At 42.0% G+C, this 23,180-nt stretch overlaps 1 protein-coding gene across 1 annotated transcript in view; it reads left to right on the forward strand.

Annotated features, from left to right (window-relative positions):
* The first annotated feature begins 16,542 nt into the window (after nt 1-16,542).
* ARPP21 (cAMP regulated phosphoprotein 21) overlaps nt 16,543-23,180 on the forward strand; it is a 195,953-nt gene continuing 189,315 nt past the window's right edge. The window contains exon 1 of the mRNA XM_063406253.1: nt 16,543-16,658. The gene's annotated coding sequence lies outside the window, so the exon portion shown is untranslated. The remainder of the gene's footprint in view (nt 16,659-23,180) is intronic.

Below are 23,180 nucleotides of genomic sequence, written 5' to 3' on the forward strand. Positions count from 1 at the left end.
ATCAGCTTCACCCAAGGAGATCCCCACCAGTTCAGTGTAGATTCCTTCCCAGGGTAAAGAGAAAGAACACTGTGCAGGTAGACCATTTGTATGCCACTTACCTCGTGATCAAAACTGAGATCTGTGCCTGTGAGAGGCCTTGAATTTAGGAATCTTTTAAGTCATCTCTTTTGCCTTAAAATACAGATGACTAAGATTCCTCTGGTCTATATGTCTGTCTAGTGTCACACACTCAATACCATCTGCAAGGATGCGAGGAATTACTCAGCCACATCCTCAAACAACATTTTGAACAACTCCCCTGTTTTGTCTTTAAATACCAGAGAGCATTGGAAGTTGTGATAAGCCACGTGGCTGATCTGCATTTTGATTCCTCAACAAGCTGCAGCAGTCAAACCACTGTCTTAAGTTTTCTCCTCTAGACCACAGGTTTGAATTCACACCACACATGGAAAGCTAAATCTCCAAAGCAGAAGAGGACCAAAGTGCTGGTGCTTAGAAAGAAAAGTCACTGCCTCTTTCAGTGAGAAGAAAAATATTACTTGAAAAATAATGAGATATGAGTTGGAGGAACTTGCACACTGGTTACTGGAGCAGAGGGTGCATGAAAACTGAATGGGAGCTCACACTGGTCTTTCAGAGCCCAGTGCTGCACCCTTCCACAGGCCAACAGCTTCCACTTTGGATAGCAGAAGTCATTTGAGTTTAGGAAGTACTGAGCTTAACATTAAAATGTACATTCATAAGCCTGAACAATTTACAGAATCAAAGGTCTATCTTTCCTACTGCACAGCTGGGGAAATGGAGCCCCAAAGAACATATCCTACGTATGGACTGATGGTGAGTCTGTGGTAGAATCAAGGGTAGCATTCAGTTCTTGCCTTATCATGATCTAGGGTCTATAGTACCCTATAGGTGATGAGGGGCAGCTGAGCGAGCTGGGGTTGTTTATCCTGTAGAAAAGGAAACTGAAGTGGGACCTTATTAATCTCTACAGCTTCCTAGAAGGAGGTTGTAGTGAGGTGGGGGTTGATCTCTTTTCCCAGGTAACAAGTGACAGGATGAGAGGAAATTGCCTCAAGTTGTTTCAGGGAAAGTTTAGATTAGATATCAGGAAAATTTTCCTCACTGAAAGAGTGGTCAGGCACTGGAACAAGCTGCTCGTGAAAGTAGTAGAATAGCAATGCCTGGAAGTGTTCAAAAGGTATGTGAATGTAGCACCTGGGGACAGGGCTTAGTGGTGAATACAGCACTGCTGGGTTAATGGTTGGACTCAGTGATCTTGGGGGTCTTTTCCAACCCTCATGATTCTATGTTTCTATGATGCTTTACACTGGATTATTGCTTCTTCCCAAAATGCATCTGGTTCAGATTCATGCTGACAACCCAGCCAACCTTTTTTCTTTGTTTTTAATTGTTAAGTTATTTTAACTAGGGAATAGCTACATTTTAATTTGGCCTTTTTTCACCAAGATTGAGACATGTTTGTTTAATTTAAGAAACCAAGCCAAAAACCCTTTGAACTATTGTAGCCTTTTTAAATAGGCATTAAATCCAAGGATCTCTTTTCAGGTTTTAATTGTTTGCGTTTCCCTTAGTTTAACTTCACTACTGAATTTTCTATTTACTTTTATCAAAGTTTAAGCTTTTGCTTCATGAAGGTATAAATCTGTGCTATTGCCTTTCAAGTTATTTTAATATATTATTTTAATTGTCCTAACTAATTGAACTCTTTTGCACACAGAAACACTATTTAATTGGTTAATTTCTGGGAAGATTTTGGGAAAGTTTCTATGGCAACGAAGATACAGATAAAACAGTGTTAGTTAGAGATGATAAAAGTCAAAGTCTGTCTCTTTCCAAGTCTGATGTGGTCGGAGCATTACTCATTAATTTCAGATTTCTGATGAATTTAAATGTTGAGTGTCATGATTTTATCTATGTCTCCTGCTGCTCTCTGCTGTCTCACTTCTTAAGCAACACGGATCAGATAGTGCCACTGTTTTCAGGGACAAAATGTGTTTCACTCAGTGAGACACCTTAGCTGTTCTTGTGAACAGACAAGCAAACTAATGTAGCTAAAGTACTTGGAAATCACTTTGCCTTCCTGGAGAACATTCTCCACCCTGGTTACTTTATTTTTTTCAAGGCTGTAACTCTAAATGGTCTTTCAAGGTTCTTTTATCACAGCTTTGTGATTATATGGACTGTACCTGTCATTCACAGAAAACTCTAAATTTGCTTAAGTCTCTTAGCATGTCCTGAGAGCCCAGGAAACCTTCTCGAGGCTTTTCTCCTCATAGAGAGTTGATGTCAAAATACAACACATGGGAAAAAAAAAAAAAGCAAATTCCATTTTGTTGGAAGAGCACTGCAGTCCTGCTGTGCTGTAAGCACTTACATTTTTGGTTAGAAATGCCATTTTATGAGTTCAGGTCATGATTACTGTCTGCTGTGCCAACCCTCCAACACAGGCACTGAGCCATATGACACTGTCTTTACCTCATCCTCAGAAAACTATGCCAAATATCTGTATATGTCCTGGTCTTTAGATGTGATTTCTCAGCTTGAGTGTGCATGAGGGAAGGTTAGTGATATATACAGGCATATTACATTAATACTTAAGGTTGGATTTTTTTGAAGCCTCTGTGTGTGTGTGTGAGAGTGTAAGACTGTGAGGATGGAGGTGACTGTTGATGTCATTGAGAAGTTTTGACATTGGAAAATTGCATGAGGAATAGAGGTGATCAGTGGTGACCCATTGAGTCAACCACAAAAACTGAGCTTAGTTGTGATTCTTAAACTGATATCCATGAGTTTTAGATGCTAAACAGATTTGCTGTTGCACAGGCCTAATTTAAAAGAAGAGTATGACAAAACTTTAGAGATATCCAGATAAAGCTTGACCCTGAGCATTGCTTCTTGGCTTTTTAGAAATGAGGGTCTCAGATGTCACCAATGATTTTGCAAATCTAAGAATGAGAGTGTACCTGAGTTGCACATCTGGCCCTGCAGCAGGGTTCTGTCTTTGAGCATAACCTCAGAAACCATGGAAGACCATGGGCTGCAGAAATGGGTACAAAAACCTGTTGAATGAACATTGCATTTGATTGTGGTGCCATATTCAGATCCCTAAACATGAGTCCCTGCCTGCAGTTTCACAGCTCAGGAGCTCGTTCTTGTGAAAGAGCCTGCCCATGGGCTCAAGTCACAGAACCTCCCTCTGCAGCTCCTCCTGGTCCTGCCCACGCTGGCCATCCATGGCACCAGGAGGAGGCAGCCTGAGAGGGGCACATCAAGCACCATGAGCCCTGCTTTCACTACCTCCTCAATCCCTCTTCCAGCACAGCACCTCTGGTCAGGGTCCACCAGCTCCCTGAAGATGAGCATGGGACATGACTGGGTGCTCTCCCCATCATCATCCAGATTGGTCCTTTCCATTTTTCAACACTAGATTCTTTCTCTTTCCTCATTAGTTCTTCAGCTGCTATTTTTTGGCAAGCCTTTTTTTTCATGTTGTTCCATGAGGGCTTAGGTGTTGGTTAGCAGAGATTAAGACCCTTGAAGGGACATGGTAAAGGATCTGTGCAGTTTGCCAGTATAAAGCTTTTCATCTCATTAAAATCACAGCTAAATCACAGGCGTGCTTTCTGTGAGAGAATGAATTTTCCTTCTTTTCTCCTTTCTCTACCTGTGACAAAGGAGACACTACTCCTGCTTTTCAGTGCCACCGCAGGGTTTTATTTCCTTATTCATAGCATTCCCCCAACCTCATTCCACCCATCCCAGGGAGCATCAGACCACCGCTATTCCACTGCAGCTCCCAGTCATGCTGTTCCCTTCATCCTCCGCTGCCTGCCTGGCTGTGAAGGCATCCCAGCAGCTCCCACAGCCTCCGGGTGCTGCAGGACGGGCAGAGCTGCTGGCAGAGCGCGCTCGCAGCTCCCGGTGCTGAAGCGGTCGACAGATGTTCGGAGGATTTCTTGTCTCTGGACCAGCACTTCATCTGTTCCAAGTTATTCAAAACACAAACAGTGGGTTGGCAGGAGTGAAATATGTTCAGAACCAGGATGTCAAAACAGGAATGTATTTTTAAAAGACAAGTGTCAAAAAAAAAAAAAAAAGAAAAAAAAAAAAAGAAAAAAAAAAGTGTTCGTGCAGTTTATAGGAAGATGTTCTTATATTCTTAAATAGTTGAGATTTTCTTCTTTTAACCCCTTGGGCTCCCATCTGACATGCTATTCCACTATGTCTATAGTGGTTTTCTTGCTTAAATGTTAACAGGGCCATTTTGGGTCCTGGGTCCCTGATTTGCTGGTGGATGGATTTGCCACATTTACAAGGTGTTTGGACTAGCAACAAAATTTGGGACTATCCTGTCAAGCATACTGTTGTAAAATTGAAATGAGATCCTGCAAATGCGTTGAGTGGTACTGTTGAACAGAGTGGTGAAGGAGACATTTAGTGAGAAAGAAAATTATGCAAAAAAAATAGGAGTAGGCAGAGATAGAGAGGAGAGCATGGCAGAAGTAAAAGACGGCTCAAATTTAGAGAAGAGAGGCAGCTCTGCTTATTTCAATTCATAGTACAGAAAGAAGAGTTTCAGAGTTTCCTGTAGCAGATACAGCTTGCCTGCAGCCTCCTTTGGCTCTGTGTGCATAGTAAGGCAGGGGTGGTAGCTGACAGCAAAATGAATCAGCACCAGAGCCCTCTGAAAAGGGCTGTGCTGCTTTGGCTGAGTTACTGCCAACCGGGTGTTAGTAACTCCAGTTGCAGGTATAAAAAGATTCCTTTGCAAAAACAGTTCTAATAAAATTTGAGAGTAATGATAGGAAGCAAGTGTTTAAATAGGCAATGGAAATACATGTCCAAAGACGGAAGACAAAAGTGAAATTATTTCAATTATGCTTTCTCTTATTTGGTGTGGTGATTACTTCAGCAAAAGAGAGGAAAAATAATATAAAAAAACTAACAGTTCAAGAATGTTGGAAGTTTTCATGTCCTATCAAAATGCTTTTTGGTCAGCCAAAGATGTGTTACTATTACAATATGGGTGTCATAGGATAAAGTTATAATCCCATTATTGCTCTGCACTAATAAATCAGCAAAATGCTGCTTTGTTGGCTTTCCCCAGTTGCAGAAATAATTCCTTCTTCAGCTGTTGATGCTGTTCATGTGATATCATCCACATAATTTTCTGTACTAGTTGTAATCCTTGTCATCACGACAGAGTCATGCAGTAACATTACCCAATCTAATGATAATCTTTGACCTGCAAATTAATCTGTTGCTGTGCTTCATTTTGGGAACACTTTTGGTGACAGTGGATGCTTGTTGTCTTATTATTGCTCATTGTCGTGACAATGTGTTTGGTGGGAATACTTTGGGGTTTTTAGAAGTTTTATGTTCTCATGGCAAATCGTACTGATGATCTGGTATTCTCCATTTTTGTTGAGATTTGATGTGAAGCTGAAAGCTCTAAATGTACATGCATGGTGGATTCATGAATTCCAGTTTTGAGCTTGCATCACTTTTATTACCTTTAAAACAGTCTGGACTGTGACTTAGTGTGCATTCCTTTTTCTTCCCAATAGATAAAAGGCTATGTGACTAGTTAAAAGTAAGGGGACTGCTTTTCTTTTTATATCTGTGCAATACTGCTTGCTTCAGCCCAGCTGAAGCTGGCTGACATTAATACTAATGAAGAATTGAGCAAAATCTGCCTGCTTTCAGTAGATGTTTTTCATATTTCTTTTACATCCTCTTTTTTTATTATTTTTTAATGCTAATGTAAGCAGATTTTGTGAATTCTTATTCATGAAGACAGCACATAGCCAGGAAAGGTACTGCATTTTTGTCTGAAATGAAAATGATGGTATTTACCCATGTTAGATTCATAATAAACATAAGTTTTTATCTGCTTCTGTGCATTTGTGGGTGGACGATGCTTAAACATTCATACTTAGAGCATTAAAACACTTTGCAAACTACTGTAGCCAAGGGCAATGCGACACCTACCTATCTTGTGCAAGAATCATGGAGTGGGTGTGGAGAGGAAAGGGCAGAAAAAGATAAAAAAGCCAGCCTGGGAGATCTGTATTTCACATAATTTAATCCAAACAATGATATGCCTTTATTCTCTCTAACCCCTGGGCTTAAGGTGTAATTGCTTTCTGTCATTGGAGGCATTTTGGTTTGGTATGTTGTAAATCTGAGGGAGAGGTGATCGGTGGCTGGCTATGCTGCCTGTCTGCTGGGTGATCCTAGAAGCATCCTGCTGCCTCCAGCTGCTCCTGCTTGTGCTGATGGACAGTTTCTGGGGCAGGCCCAGCAGGCTGAAGCCTAGATCTGAGTCCAAGGATTGAATATGAACCCATAATGCTGGGCACGGGCTATTGACGTAGGAAGTTAGAAGACATGTTTACTGTGCAAGGACATTCAGAAGAGCCCTGATACAAAACCCCTGCTCTGCCATAGACTGGAAACTGGGGGCGTTTTTAATTTCTGTCTTGATGGCCAGTAGAAAACAGATGAAATGTCACAGCCTACACTTAAAAAGCATTCTGATTTGGTTGTTGTTGTTTTTTTGTTGTTGTTGTTTTTTGGGGTTTTTTTGTTTGTTTGTTTGTTTTGTTTTGTTTTTGTGGGGGGTTTTTGTTTTATTTTGGTTTTTGGGGTTTTTTGGGGGAGGTTTTGGGGTTTTTTTGTTCCCTTTTCCTTCATCTTTGTTTTAAGAAGACTTTATTTTAAATTGATTTTGTTATTAGTGGATCTGCTCAGAGGCAGTGCACCTGTTACATATATTGAGAACCTGACTCCTGACTTTAGCTGGTGCAAGTGACAGTGTTTTAAATTAAGCTGTCCTCCCTGCAACTATTTTTCTTTTCTTTATCTCCCCACCCAGACATAAATAACCAGGCAGCAAAAGGAAGGTGGTGTTATAAATTGTCAGGCTACACAATTGCCTCATGTTTTGCATTCTGTTCTTTTCCCCATTATCATCCATTTTGAACTAAAAGTTCATCCATTTGTGGTTCTGCCTTGAGAAGATGCCAAACAAATTGATATTGTAGTGTTTAAAAAGTAATAAAGAATACAAATATATATCAATACATTGATAGTGCTCAGCAACTACAACTGTAGTGCTTTATAGCTGACATTTAAAAACCAAGGGAAGTAAAGTCTAATGCAAGGAAGAGTGATTATCTCTCACAGTGCCTAATTTAAAAGTTGAACGCTGGTTTTGCTCTCCAGTAGGCCCATGATCTATTAGTCCTCTGTTTCACTTGTACAGTAGGTGTTCCTCTAATAAAGACTTTACTATTTGCTTCTGAAACCCCAGCACGTCATCCATCCCAGGTCTTCACAGTGGTCCTGCTAAACAGTTGCTGCCAGGAATTGTAATGAGATATGGTCCTCTTGCCTTCCTAAATGCCCAGCCAGAAACGCAAGGCGCGGTGTCGGCCAGGCAGCCGAGGCAGCTGGCGGGGGCAGCATCCTCGGGGAGCCTGGCCACCTCTCTGGGGTTTTTCATCATGGCCTTTCAGGCTGCCTCACTCTATTCCTCTCCCCTCTGGCGGGTGCTTTGCTGTACTTCTGGCAGCACTGTAACAAGTGTGAGCTGGTTTGCACTGCAGCTACTTTCTTAAACATGGCTCTACTGCTGTGCAGCGTGCAAGGATCAGGTCTGAGCTGCAGAAATGTGCTTACATCATACCTAGAGCTTGTTGCCCCCACTGGGGCTGTGAGGGGATTGTGACCTCTCAGGGGCACTAACCCCTCACTGCTCCAGGCTGTCACATGCACACAAAAAAGGCTATTCCAGTTCTTCACACCAGCCCTAAGTTTTTGTCTTTATTAATTAAAACATGCAAAGGTGTGCTTCAGTTCAGTTCACAAAAATCTTGAAAGAAAGAGGCAGAGCAATATCTACTCCTGTCCAGATTGTGATGGGCGCATCTCATTCATCTCTCAATAAGTGTAAAAAGACATAAAGAGGGTCAGGACATGCTGACCTTAAAGGGTCCCTTTCCTGACATATCAACTATACCAGTGTCCCAGTTTGTAGGGGAAGGAGACTTTGGGAGAGAAGGTGGGTGGTGATTGCTTTTTGTTTTTTGTGTTTGGTTTTTCTTTTTTTTCCTTTCTTGAATCCCTAGCACTTTCTAAAATGTCTAGTCATACACTAGAAAATAAAACCTTATCTGTGTTGCCAGTTTCCTCATCGATTTGTCCAAAAGTTTCCCATTCTGTATATGCTTCAGACAGGCTGTGGGGTTCTATCAGTGCTATCAGTTTTAGAGGTGAGCTCCCCTCCCATGGCCACTGAATTTTTTTTTTTTTTTGGGGGAGGGGGTTTGCATAAAAAGCTATGACACAATATGGTCCATGATTTTGTTTTTAACAAATCAGGCTGACTTGCAAGATGGGTTTCTAATGTTGAGAGCAGACAATGCAACACTTGTGTCTGATTTTTGGAACTCTGGGGATAGAGACCAAAAGTGCTATGATTAAAAGGGCTCTGGCACTGGTCAACCTCCCTTCCCTTTTCACTCTTCTGAAAGTCCTTAGAACTCTGCTTCTGACAGTCAGTAAAAACAAAACAAACACAAAAAAAAAAGGCATCCACATACTTGAACCAAGATTTTTGGGATATTCTTTTGTGCAGTGCAAATCTCAAAAAAATTATGCAGTGCTGTTGAGACATCTCAGAAAGTCTAGAAACTAGTAACATCTAAGAGAGAGCATGGTCAGTAAACTACTCTTCAGGTTTCTCTTTTTCTTGTGATTTCAGTGGTTAAATCTTCAGATGGGATTTTCATTGAAATAGTCAATATGAAAACCAGCTTCAGCAGGAGGATGACAATAAACTTTATTATATTTATGCTGTCATCTTCCAGGAGAATACAGGACTATTTCAATAGATGGTCTGATTCCATGTAAGGAATCACTGGCTGTGAGATATGAATACCAGAGTGACAGCAATGATGTATTCCAGGCTGGAGACTAATCAGGAGGATAATATGTGTTTGTCCAGTTACGTGTTAGTCTTGCAAGTTAAGCTGATTAGTGACAGATATAGATAGGGATAGGGCAATGATTTTTTTATCCACAACAACAAATCAGTCTAAAAATAAACATATGACAGAATAAACACCATAAATCGGGGAAACTGGGTTTTTTTCAGAGAGATGAGAATGTCTCATTTTATTTGAAACTGGAGGCAGTAACGCTAATGAGTGGGAGATTATTGTGATATATCAGAAACAGAGATTTGAGTTAGTACTAATCTTTGTTTGCTCTGGTTTTTGCTTGCAAGTAGGAAGCTTTCTAAGAGGGAAACTTGGTGGTAGAATGGGAGTTGGTCTTGGTAAGTGACGCTAAGGATGAAATTGGCAACAAAATAGGATGAGCCTCACATAATTTGAGGGTGGAAGGGGGAGCCTGAGTGAGTGAAATATAATTATGACTTTCCTGGCTGGTAATGCTGCCTTGAAGTTGCTCTCCTCCCTATATTGTGAAGACATTTTCAGTGCAGCTGGAAATGTGTTGCTAATCAACACGCAAATGTGAACATTATGAATATAAAACCATTGGCATTTTTTAGGTGAAAATATAAAGGCTTTTCTTCTGGAGGATGTTTGCATTTCCTAATAGCTACTGACAGTGATAAACTTGTGGGCAGTGTCATTGCACAGATGAGAGGTTAAAATTCTGAAGGGTTTCTCCAAACGTGAACACATGAACCCAGGGTTTTTTTAAGGTTCCTGTCAGTGAAAAAGTCTAGCCCAGTCTGACTTGAGAGCCAAACATGGACTTGTTCATTTCACTGCAGATCTCCCTTTTCTTCAGCTTGGAACAGAGTATTAAAAAAAAAAAAGAAAAAAGAAAAAAATAAAGGGTTATTTCAGGAAAATATATCTTTGTTATAAAGATAGGAATTGCTGCACTAGCCATAATGATGACTCTAGTCAACCATATTTAATAAGCTCCTGATGCCCTGCTTCATTTGTGCCAGCCAGCCATTCAAGGTGCTGGAAATTAAAGTTGTCTTTCAGAGCTGGACCCCTAAACCAGAGATGAATGCCATTTCACCTGCATGTTCTGCCAAACGATCCATGATGTGCAGGAGCACCACCTCTGCAGTGGAATCTTCTTTTTTGCTACCTTGCTAGACTTCAGTGTCACCTTGCACCTCATGATTTACAGAAACTCATTCTGTGTTACCAAAACTGGAGGCTATTGCAGTGTATGGATGTCTGAAGAGCAACTGGAGATATATGTATTCCTTTTTTTAGTGTTGTTTTCCAGACCATACTCTTTTAGGGTGAGACAGAAAAGTCTCAGCATTCCCCCAAATCATCTTTGAAACCACTCAAACATGTTTTTCCAAGAGATGGAGAATTAACTAGGATTGAACTAGGCTTGGCTTGAAGCATTTTTTATCTCAGTCAGAATAGCTATTTTTACATGTTCCCTTGTGTCAAGAATATGTGTAAGTAAAAGCAAAAAAAAATGACAGATAAGTGTACTCAGACAACGATGACACAATCTTATTTCCTACCAGGCATGTTTCAGATGTACCTTTTCTAGTTAATCTCTAATCATTAGTGTCCCATCCTCTGACAATCTGGCTTTGCTAGCAGCTTGTATTGGTCAAGTGTTGAGGCCAGCATCTTGCACTGAGCTTGTTCTCCCTGCTCTCTCTGCTCATCTCTGCTTCCTCTTCTCCTCAGATGGTGCAGTTCAACACGCTCCTTCCTCCTTCTGGTAGGGCTGCAGCGCTCACTAAATCCAGGTCCAAATGGCAATCTGGGATAGCACCACAGTGCCTGCAGGGAATTAAACCAAGTGGTCGTTCCCAACCTCTGCCACGGCAGCCAGCCTGCCTGTTTGCTGAGTGTGCTGCTTTGTGAATGGGCTGGTGCAGAGCAGGCAGCCTGGATGGGGGTGTGTGTGCACAGGAACACCCACTTAGGCACCTGCGAGGGGGTTCGTGTGTCCTCATCCCTGCTCATTAGGAATTTTTAATTCTGCTTCTTGCTTCAGATAAGCTCTTGCATCATCCAGGGGCATTTTTGGGTACCTGCTTAATGCCAAGCTGCCATCTAATTTTTTTTTTTTTTTTTTTTTTAACTAATTTTTAATCTTTTCTGTTTGGGGGAAAAACAAGCTGTGTTCGAGCACTACTTCACATCTCTAAAAATAAAAGTTGGCTTTCTAAGTGCACAGCATACTCTCTCTCTTTCTGCCTCTCCATCTCCCCCCGCCTCCCTCTCCCTGCTTCTTTCTGCTGAAGAGACTGGGAGGGGGTCATTCTTGGCAACCACTGAAGATGGATTCTAAGTGGTGCACAAGCACACACATAGCAATTTGGCACACAGCAGGGGCTGGGGGCGGGAGGCATTTTGGATTTGTCAGCTCGTCGGCACAGCTAGGTTCTTGTCAAACAGCAGAAGTTGCACAAGTCCCTGGTGGCTGAGATGCAATTGGTGAAGCTGTGTTGGTCTGGAAAAGCAGAGATGTGAGGTCAGAGGATCATTTTCTCCCTTATGCTGCAGCACAGTTGACAAATTAGCTCATAATCCAGCATTACCTCTTCAACTCCCATTCCTTTTTCTGTCTTGTGTGCCCCAAATTTTATCTCAGCTCTGGTGTCTATTCTTTGCCTCTGTATATTCATTTTCCTGTCTTTATGTATCAGCAGTTCTCTTAATTTGGATTCTATGAACAGCTAGGAAATTTTAGAGACTTTATTGTGGTCAGCACAAGCTTGTGCCCAAGAAAGATTTTGTCAAGCCCAGGGATTTCTAAAAGGTGAAACACATACTGAGGGAATTACACAAGCTGCTGCAAAGCAGTACCCAATACAGGGCTGAATCAGGGGTTGGTTTTGCCAGTATTGCTACTACCACTGATGTGCTATTGATGGCCTGTCAGGAAGTTTATAAAAACTGAAATTTTATGTTCCTGGTCTAGGAGTTGAATATAGTCTGCATAGCATGACCCAGATTTCCTTTGATGAGATGCCTCACACTTTCCTAAATCCATTTTCTGAGTTAAATTTTTTTTTTCACTGTATTTTTGCATGACTCAGAGATGCCTTTTCTATTTGTGCTTGCAAGCAAAAAGCATTGGAGCTCTTTACATCTGTACTGTTTGGGAGATGTGCTTTCATCTGCAGGTAAAGATACAGTGGAGTTTTCGATAGGCTTGACTTCCTTCCATGGCTCTGTCAGTTGCTTCAGTTCATGGTATCAGAATCTCTTTAAGATATCTCAGTGACAGGTCCATGTAACTGTGTGGATTAGGTTCCTACCTTGACCTCTACTGCTCTAGATGTTGAGTCCTAATGAAGGGAGTAGGAGGATGCTGACAGATCCCTGCTTTTGTGTGCTCACAGTCCTACCCCTGGTGCAGCACTGCACTCTGATATGGTGAGGGGCTGCTTCCCTGTGAGTAGGTGCAACAAACCTCTCAGCGGTTATTTTAGAAAACATTAAGCCAATCTGTGTCATAAGGCCTGGCCTGGAATTAGTCTTGGAGTTAGCTGATGATCAATCCACCCTTCCCAGGGTGCTAGAGACTGCATAACTATGGACTTCTGTAGGAAAGGAGCTAGGATGTTCTGGAAATCTCACTTCAGGAGCAGTGCAGAGGAGCTGCTGCTCAGCCTTATCTCTCACAACACAGCCCTGCACATCACAGATTATTCTGCACACTGCATGTGTATTGCTATTTTTCAGATTAACTGATATACTTTAAAAACTGAAACAGAATGAAAATTTAATGATTATTAGTAACCAAAGATAAGAGTAGATCCAGATCCATGTGCGTCAAAACATTCAAATTTTTGTTTGGGTAAATAAAGGATGGTTGACAGAGTTCAAATAAAAGCTTCTAGTCTAGTGATCAAGGCCTTCTGCAAAGTGAAAGTCCTGTTGCAGAATACTCACATATTCCTTTGTATATACAGACTAGCTGGAAACTTGCATATTGCTTTTACCTTATAAGAATTCATTCTATTTATTCCACTAAACTAGCAACAGTTTTAAATCACAGACATCTCCCTCAGAGTGCTTTATAGCTTTAGCTGGGTGGGTAGTTTCTTGTAGATGGGGAAAGGGACATTTATTTCTTTCATACACTCTGTCACAGCTCTAACCACCAAGTGTTTTGGAAAAAAAAAACTGCTACGGCTTTGATTGGCCTAATCTTCAAGATAACCTACAGATTCAGCTTTTCCATTTTGCTATGACAAAGTACAAATGAGTAAATTCAATAGCAGATATTTGGAACAGTTGTATTGAAAACAGGAGTCATCTCCACAACAAGGCAGAAGCCAAGTGTTTCTTTTGAGCATCCAACTCTTGTGGATCTGACGGTATCTGTTTTGTCATATCCTTGGAAGTACATTTAAAAATAAGGGGTTGGAGGGGGTAGACTAAAAAAATGCTTTTCTTCCCATTATTGTAGTTTTGATTCTTCTGATTGTGCATAGCAAGCTAGGTCAACATCATGGGAGACCATGCACTCACTAGAAGTTATTTGACACCATAAAAAACAAAATCAACATATACATGAGAAAACTCGACAGTAGAGTAAAATCTGTTGTGGGATTGCACGTAGGCATATCCAGCTCCAACACTAGCCTCCTGCCAGCACCTGAACAGCTTGTTTTGTGTTTTGTGTAAGGGATTGCACAACACTGAGTGATGACACCAGCTGTGCTCACGTTCTTGAATTACAGCTCGAAGGGTGGTGGCCATCAGGGGACACACTGGGCCTGCAGGACTGATTGGCTTGCTGCTAGACTGAAAAGCAGAGGGTTGGGAGCTGAGGCTGAGAAAGAAATAAGTAGTTTCCTGAGTCTCTCTGGTTTTTACTGTAATTCTCTTGGAGAATATGGCTTCGCACATCGAATTTTTGTTCTGATATGGTTACCTCCTAGTGGTTTGTGCTGGCATGTTGTCCTGTATGCAAGAGAAACTTGAAGGAGTCAGTCACATCCCAAGACTCTTGGAGGTGAGATAGTCCCCCACCTGCACTCGAGCTTTGCAGCTAGATTTGGTTTTCATTTAGCTTCAATTATTTGTGATGAGGATTCTATCTGAGGACACACATTTCCTGAAATGGATATACAACACATGCCTCAGCCACAAAGATCCCTCACCAAACTGATCTCTGGTGCCTTCCTCTTTTAAGGAAAGCTGTAATTTTCTTCCATAGTAAACTTAATGCCTTTGATAGAAACTGAACAAAGCAAAGACCAATTTAAGTAATTTGTTTATATAGGTGGCTGCACACAGTCACTTAACAGCTTGTGTCAGATAAAGACAAAGCAGACTTCCCATGTTCCAGTTTGGCATGCATTATAAGGACTGGAAGAAGTGGATCTGAATACACATTCCTTAAGAGAAATGTTCCTTTCTCTAAAAGGCTGGATTATGTAGCTTTCATCATCTGACACCTTTTCTCTGAAAGGCTGTAAAGAAAATTTTCCAAATCTAGCCAAAATTCTATTTGAAAGATGTAAATGTTAATGCTATTTTTAATTTTTTGTTTTAAGATTTAGTTTAAAGATAGATTTTTGCTTAAATTGAAATATATTTAAGCTGAACAACTTGAACGATTAGTCATGGAATGAATAGATATTATTCAGCTATTGCAATCTGGCGAGCCCATCTTGATTTGGTCAGCTAGCAGGGAACAATACAGCTAGCAGGGAAGGAGGAACCTGCCCAGATCTTGGCCAGGTTTATATATTACTATCTGTGAGAGACTTGGCTGTGGAAATTAATCAAGTTTCTTTTCTCCGGGGATCAAAGAGGTTACTCAGAGGATGCAGGAGCAATGTAGGGATTCAGCTGTGTCACATTTTCTCTGTAATTGAGCTGTCTAGGGAGCCTCCCACGTTTTGCAGAAGTGGAAACATCCAGTTTCATTTTATCTTTCTCAGACTGCAGCAGCTCTCGTCTTTGGAAGCCAAGGTCACATTACGTTTACTTTTGGTGTTTGTCCCTTTAATTCTCCTAGTTTCACAAATGCTTCTGGTGAATTTTTGAATTTTAGCTTATAATCACTTTTTTTTTTTTAAGGCACCATCTGGTCCCTGATATGGTTTAAAATAACAATCTAGCCAGGACACAACCAGCAGAAGCACTTTACACCTTTCACAACCCAGTATGAGAGCTTCCCCACCTATATTTCTCCACAGACACTGTCACCATCAGATCCTGTTCCCTCCAGACAGGTCTTGCAGAAAGCAGGGTCTTGCTGCTCTTGCTTTCCATCCCTTTCATCTTGAACATAGTCATTTTATGGAAACAAGATGGATGCACTAGAGAAGCTTACATCTAGGAGGGTGGCAGGTCTGCTGTAAACAGCTCAGCCAGAGAATTTCTAGTTGGAGCTCACGTTTGCATTTTAGCTGCCCTCTGGTGCTTACCACTTCTGCAGTGTATGCCTTCATCGTGTCCCCTGGTGCCTGGAGACATCTGCAATATCCAGGGCGAAGAGAGAATCAAGCATTGCAAAAATTCCTGCAAAAAAACCCCCAAAGCAGCCCCATTCTGTGTTTATTTTATTTTAAGCAGGACATTAAGTTATCATTGCAGGTTATGCTGGGCAGGAAGGTATTTTGGGTTTTTTTTTTTATTGTTTTTATGAGTCACTTACAGCATAGTTTATTTTATCTACTTGCTATGTGCAACAGCACTGTCTGTCATGGTACTTTCCCAGCAGCCACAAATCAAAGCATGCCACTAAGCAGAGCGATCGTGTGACTGTCACCCTCAGCACAGCTGAGGCTCAGCCTGGTGTTTCTCCTCTGGCTGTCGGAGGAGCCGAGGTTATCAGTGCCAAGGTAGCAGAGACAAAAAATACGAATGTACCTTTTCCTGCTCACAGCCAGCAATCCTGAAAGGACCTAAACCACTGCTGGAGACAAAAGCAGGCTAATGTAATGAATGGGAAAGGAGCCTGAACAGCTCTGGAACTTCTGCGTGGGTTATCTGTCCGGCGGGACACTCACTGCTCTTTTTGGTTTGGTTTCCTGTTAACTAAAGGCGAAGCTGAACAATCATTCCTCTGCAAGCTGCGCTGTGCCCGGGCCGCGCTCCTGCCCCGCCGCGGTCCCCGGTGTGGCAGCACCGTGGTCAGTGTCAGCCCGCGGTCCCCGGTGTGGCAGTACCGTGGTCAATGTCAGCCCGCGGTCCCCGGTGTGGCAGTACCGTGGTCAATGTCAGCCCGCGGTCCCCGGTGTGGCAGCACCGTGGTTAATGTCAGCCCGCGGTCCCCGGTGTGGCAGTACCGTGGTCAATGTCAGCCCGCGGTCCCCGGTGTGGCAGCACCGTGGTTAATATTAGCCGCACAGCTGAGTGTCCCGCTCCGTGCCCTCGACAGGTGCGGGACGGCCGCCAGGCTGGAACCCCGCCCGGCCCATGCCGGCGCTGGCACAAGCCTTCCCATTATATCAGGAAGGGCCATGTCCCGCCGCTGCCATGCCCCGGCAGCCCAGGCTGGCCCCAGCTGGCTGCGGGACGCGGAGCAGGGCGACAAGCGCCCAGGGAGGCTGCTGCGGCTAGAAGCACTCCGCGATTCCTGCGGAGCGGGAAGGCGGCAGGCTCCTGGATGGCACTTACAGCTGTGTGTGCGGGGTAAGGAGAAGGTGTCTGCAAAGCCCTAGGCCTGTGGTTTTGGGGCATTGCTCTTAGAGGAGGGAAACACAAACAAATAAGCACTAAAAATCAAGTATCGCGGCTCTGAAATGAGCAAATACGAGTTGCATTTGCTCCTCGTGTTGGCCGTAGTTTCTTTACAGCACAGTACTTTGGGTTTGCATTAATTTTAATTGGCACTCTCTAATTTTAGAATGCTCCTGTGAAAAGTTACTTTCAATTCCAGTGTGATTAGATGGTGATGACGTGTTTTAATAATAAACATGGGACAGATACTGAAAAAGAAATCAAATGTGCTGGCTGCACTTCTGGGGAGGGGAAGAAGAAGTGCTATTGCTCTGCTCTAAAATTATCTGATCTGTCTCTTCTGGCATGATATCTTAAGGTCTCCCATCTATTTTTTTTAAATTTTTTTTTTTCTTTCTTACCACCCTTTTTTCCTTTTATTTTCTTAAACCATAATATCATCTTTTAGTAAGAACAAAAAATCTAGGTGGTGTTTATGTAGCTTAAATGTTAGAGGAAGGGGGAGCTGAAAGACTTGTAAGGTTTTACAGGATGGCTTCTAGGGTCCTGCTCCCTTAATGTGACCCCTCTCCACGGACTGTGGGAAGAAAGGCAGGGCTGTCAGGCAAGTCAGAAGGGATCTGTGTGACACAGTGTGACTTGTGTGTGCTGGTGCTGTGCCCACATGCATGCTCAGGCAGGATCGCTTAGGGGCTCGAGCAGGCTCTGGCTGCAGTGTGGCAGGCTGCTGTGAGCTGGAAAGCAGATGATGCTGCTGCTTCTAAATCAAGGAAAAAGCAAAGATAAAAGAGGGGCTCATCTCTAAATTCAGTGAATTCTGCTCTGATTTGGTCCACTACCCAGGGCAGTAGGTCAGCCTGAAGTAATGCTCCTGGAGAGCTAGACTGATACAAGGGACTGAAATCAGTGTGACTCTCTCACTTGACATAGGAGGTTTTGGGTCACCACAGTACTCACTATTTCTATTTCTATCTGTGTGTAGCTGTGAAACAATTTTTTGGGAGTTGTGGAATAGATAAGCACTATCTGAGCCAAATAAATACAATAGGAAACTGATGAGAAAAGTCCAACTTTGTAAGTGTCAGGTGTCTCTATGCATAGTCTAGGTTTAAATTCCTTCCAGAAGAGATTTTTGATTGAGGCCATTAAAATTTGCACATTGTTTTGACAGGAAAGATGGAAAATGCCTTTTCTTAGTATTGCATGTGGGGTTGTGCCTCAAAGTGGAGGCTCTTTGCAGTGGGGACCTAACATCTTAGGGGATTGTGAGATCCTTCCTGGGGCAGTGCCTCTGGCTGAGGACACTGCTGCTGTAACACTACTGCCGTCCTGCAGCTCCTGACCTCTCCACAGGCAGCACTGCGCTGGGGCTTTGACGTGGCCCTTTGGCAATGAGGACACTATGTAAACTATGACAACCCCGCACATCTCTCCATGCCTTGACTCATGCTTCCAGCAAAACCTTTCTCCAGCTCCCTCTCTATTTTTCCCACAGTCCACCCACACTGGTTTCTGTTCCTCTTATTTTGATGCGTGAAGCAGAATTTGCTGCACCTCAAACTAGTGCTTCAGCCATGCCTGAGCAGGAGCTCCCGCAGGGATGGGCCAGTGCCGAGGGCTGGTGCTGTGCTGAAGGGACGCGTGCCAAGGCACAGGGCAAGATACATGACTATCTCCCTTTGAAAGGCATTTATTTGAGACACTGAAAGTGCCTCACAGAGAAGTAATTTGCAAATTTGATGCCAGTTTTTAAGCGTGAGATGAAAGTGGATTTTGCTGCCGCTAAAATCGGTAGCTCCGAGTCCCTCAAGAGACGTGCAGCAGTCTGCGTCACTGGAGAGCCAGATCGGTCGCCTCGCAAAAGATCTTGTATCCAGGTAGGAAAGCACAAATGAACATGTGGATCTCCAGCAGTGCTGGGTACAGAACAACACGTTACCAAAAATGTTATTTGGTTTTTAACCGTTATGATAAAACGCTCAGAGTTACAAAAGTTTGAGAAGAATAAAATGTTTATCCCACTTTGTACACAAATCGGTGATCTTGGAGAGATGTTAGAGGGTGTATCCAAGTAAATTTTACAATTAACCTTTTGTAACCAAGCATGTCATGCAGTCATTACTGTATCTAGCAATTTTTAATATATTTTTTGTTAAAATTATGCATTATTTTCATAGGAAACTGACATTAGGGATTTATGGGCTCCTGTATAACATTATGCAGTATATCATTATCATTATCATAACTTACCCTTCCCATCATTCTACTAATTTCTTGGAAATCTAGCTTGTAATTTCACTACAGCATATTACAAGAAAACCCAGTTACATTTAGAAGCATTGTGGGAATCCTCTCTTGTACTGTAGACACATTACCTGGTCAGATTTATTTTAATTTGCTGTTGAGGAAATAGAAGAATATACTCTAATGACATACACATCTAGGCAGTGAGAAAAACAAATCCCTTTTACTTTTTCAACTATTACAAACATCTGCCTTTTCCTGTGCCCTAGAAGTATATACACATATATGCATTTGAGAATATAATTTCTGTAATATAAAGAAAATGTGCTAACTACTCAAAAATTTGACCTTGTTAGGGTCCTTACAGCACTGTTGGTGAAGCTGATGATGGCCAAGCATGCAAGCAAGGTATGCCTTGGTCACAGGCTGGCAATCTTGTACTTCTGTGAATTTATAAAGGAACACTTCCTTCTTCTGGCACAGAAAATGTGATAATGGTCTGTTCCCTCCTCACTGAGGTCTAGAGACAAAGGGCAAGGGAGAAAGGATGTTTGGCAGAGCAAATGGGAGGAGAACACTGGGACATTTTCTACTAGATGCTCTCCAGAGCAAAGGCAATATGCAGACAGGTTTGTCTACAGCTATAATTGTGTATTATTGAGAAAATGCCACCTCCTAAAAATGAAAAGAGAAAAGGGAAGTTACTGGAAATACAGAAAAAGGATGCATGAACAATCTTACTGGAGGTTGCAGAGGTACATCAATGGAACTACATGACCCATGCCTTGGGGAGGTCTGAGGAGGATACCCTTGTGGAGCTGAGTCTGTTGCTGTCCTGTTCTTGCCTGGCTTGTTATTGACCAACATCACTAGAAAACTAGGGTAATGTGAACGTGTTCTCTCTAATCATGATTACATTTAGATGTCTTTGTCTTGAATCTAGATCAGACCTATCTAATTATGGTTTTTCTCTGTTACTTTCCTGGCAAGTTCAGCCACTTCTCCCTTGCTGCTATGATGGTAACTGCATCCTTATTTACTCCTTCATCTCTTCCCGGCAGCAATTAAGAAACGTTAGGTGAAAATCTGTGTATCCCTGGGCTAAAGACATCCATATGTGTGCATGCAGGAGAGAGCAGGCAGGCACCAGAATTATTCACAGGGGTGGGAACCTCCATCCATTTCTCCTTCATGAAGAAGGAGGTGAGTTGTTCATGAAGCATGCAGGCAGGTTGGCTTCTCCTACATGAAGAGGAGGTTATAGGAAAGGCTCATAAAGAAGGTGCCCACTCAATCCTCAGCAACACGCTGGCTGCTTCAGGCAGGTCAAGAGTTAATGGAAGAATGACGAAATGGAAAGCAGCAGCAGCCCAGGCCCCTGCCCCCTGCAGTGGTGGATCCCTGTGCAGTGCAAAGGCCCAGAGCAGGAGCAGGGCAGGTGATGGATGATGGTAAGACCTCAGAGAGAAACGATATAATAAATGGTTGGTCTGACACTGTAGGAAATGTTTGCATAGTGAGGTGACGGGTAATAAATAAGATTATGTTGCTATAGGTCCTTCAGGCAATGCTGGAGCAAAAATAGTTTCTGATTTTCTTTCTCTGAGGAAAAAAGGTGCAGAGGCAAGGACTCTTATTTGTAATAGCCAGTCATGAATAAAACCGTGTTTGCTGCATACAGTCAGTGTAATCAGATGTAATGCAGAGCCAAGCCAAGTATTGCTGTAACTGTAGGTTCTCAGTTGTCATAGTTAAGGTTACAAAACAACCTCCCTCGCAGCTTGTCTAATGTCGCTGTCTGGAGCTGAAGCCCCACCACTGTATCCACGGTTAAAACATCGTCTTTTCTTGCACTTCTTTTCAGGGCTGTCACTAAGATTGGAACAATCAGACAGTTTGCCCTAGGCATTGACTCATTATATGTGATACATGATAATACATAGAAGGGATACAGACTCAACTTCTCCCCTGAAATTTCCAGTGTTACAGTTTGTTATTTACAATAGGTTTTTTTCTGGGCAAGTTGTTGTTCGGGCTTTGGTTGCTTGGTTGGCAGGTTTTTTGGTATGAGTTTTCCTCTCTTGTTAATTTTTATTTGAATAGCAAAAATAGACCTCTTTATTACTGCTGCTGCAGTGATCCATGCTAGTTTTTGCTAGGTAGATAAACACTACCTGGTTTTAGCATTGCCAATTAATAAATACTTTGATTATGAAATCTATTCATTGCTTTAGCTGTCTGGAAGGGATTATTCAAGAAACATCTCTTGCATTTGTTTGTTTGTTTGTTTGTTTGTTTTTAAATAGGAAGGCACATATTTTTGACATTTTGAGCTAGCTTCAACAGTCTTGCCCTCAACTCCCTGAAACCAGTGAAACAAAGTTCCCTGTCTTTTATTTTTACTTATAAACACCTAAGGAATGCATTAGAAATTTTATGTTGAACTTTTCTTTTAGTATGTATCTGAGGGTTAGTGTGGAGCAAGGGAATGAGAGTACTATAATTATCTGCCTAGCTGCAATTTTTAAGGTCTTGTCTGATGCACTTCAGAATACTTTCTGTGGGGAACTTTTGGTGTTTTTCTCCTCCTCAAGAATCCTCCTTTATGCAATGTCAGCTATCCTGCTATCCATGTTTAAAGGAAAACCACCCTGCAGGAAAAAATCAACACACTAAAAAATTCAATTTTACACCACTGAGTTCTAGTTTCCAAAGATTACCCTGCTGAAACTATGAGTTTTTGTGGGCCACTGGTGATTAGTTTGTGAATATGGACCAGAAGAGCATTTGAGGACCCCTCTTAGATGTGGTAGTCGTGTCTACAGTGATCACGGATGGATCACGGATCTTGGACTGTTCAAGAGAGTGAGAGTTTAGAAAATCAGGACTGAAGGTTTTTTTCATTTTTCATTTGTAATTTTAGAAGCTTTGTCATTTCAGTGCCTTCCTGTGCACCTGATTGCATATCTCCTGGTTTTCTCATCCGTGATCACGGTTTCTGGGACTTAGGGCTTGGCAGGGAGGGAGGACTATTTTGGAATAGGCATGTAGTGACCTATGATTGGACTTACAATATTAGTCAAAGACCTAACAGTTGTTGCATAGACCTAGTGAGTGCCAGTGTTTGGAAAGTGAGATCTGCAAAACTAAACAAAGCATTTTTTTCCCCAACCTATCCCTTAACTATGGTAACTCGAAATGACTGGATATTCTTGCTCTTTCCTGTGCTTCTGCAGTACACTAAGTCCAAGTTAACTGGGTTTTAGGATTACTTGCTGTTCAGTACAGCATTGACACCACAGGATTATAAGGCAGGACTTTCCAGCCACTGGAGTATACAATATTAAATCTTGCAATATAGTTTCCATAGTATTGCATTACATTCTCTCCTCATTAATCCGGTGTTCCCTAAACCCTGCATTTTTAATGAAAAAATAATTGTTCAATTACAGATAACTCTAATGGGGTCAAACTTATTTGGTAAAAAAGACCATACCATTTTACATAGGTGAAAAATAAGGGTGGAGGAAATATGCATGTGGGGAGTTGATAATTATATACAACACAGATTGCTTCTAACATCATATTTATCTTAATTATAAGAATATGTTTGAGAGATAAAGTTTCCCAAGAAGACAGCTAACTTACAACAGTTGTTTTATCTGGCTGCTCTTTTTATTTGTAGATTTCATATGCTTTACAGAATAGTTGTCTATAGGGTTATCCCCACATTACAGATGAGGCATTCAGTTTCTTGAAAATGAGAAAAAGTTAGAGGGCAGCGCCAGTTGCCAGCCATGCTGTGTCCTCTTTGACTTTCCAAAGAATATTTTTACAGCCACCCATAACGCTGCTGCCCATTGCAGGCTCCAAAGAGCACATGCACGTCTGGGGGTTGGATTTCAGCCCCACTGATCTCCCTTTGCTGGCACTGCAGTAGTGAGCTGAAACAAGACATTATTCCCAGGGCTGTGTGGACATTGCTAATGCCAATGACTAAGTAAAACTTATTTGTTGCGACAAGGTGATACTCGTGTATTACGCCAGATCTTAGGCTGTTAAACAAGAAGAGCTCTACTGATTCTCATTTCACATAGGAAATACATACTGAAGAGGAAAAAAAGGATCAATATTTTCAAACTGGGAATGTATGTTTATCAGGTTTCTGAGAGAGACTCCGCAAAAAATACATAGTCTCACATAATAATTAAGGTTGAGAAATTTTGCCTT

This window comes from Prinia subflava, chromosome 1, assembly GCF_021018805.1.
Source record: "Prinia subflava isolate CZ2003 ecotype Zambia chromosome 1, Cam_Psub_1.2, whole genome shotgun sequence".
NCBI lineage: Eukaryota > Metazoa > Chordata > Aves > Passeriformes > Cisticolidae > Prinia > Prinia subflava.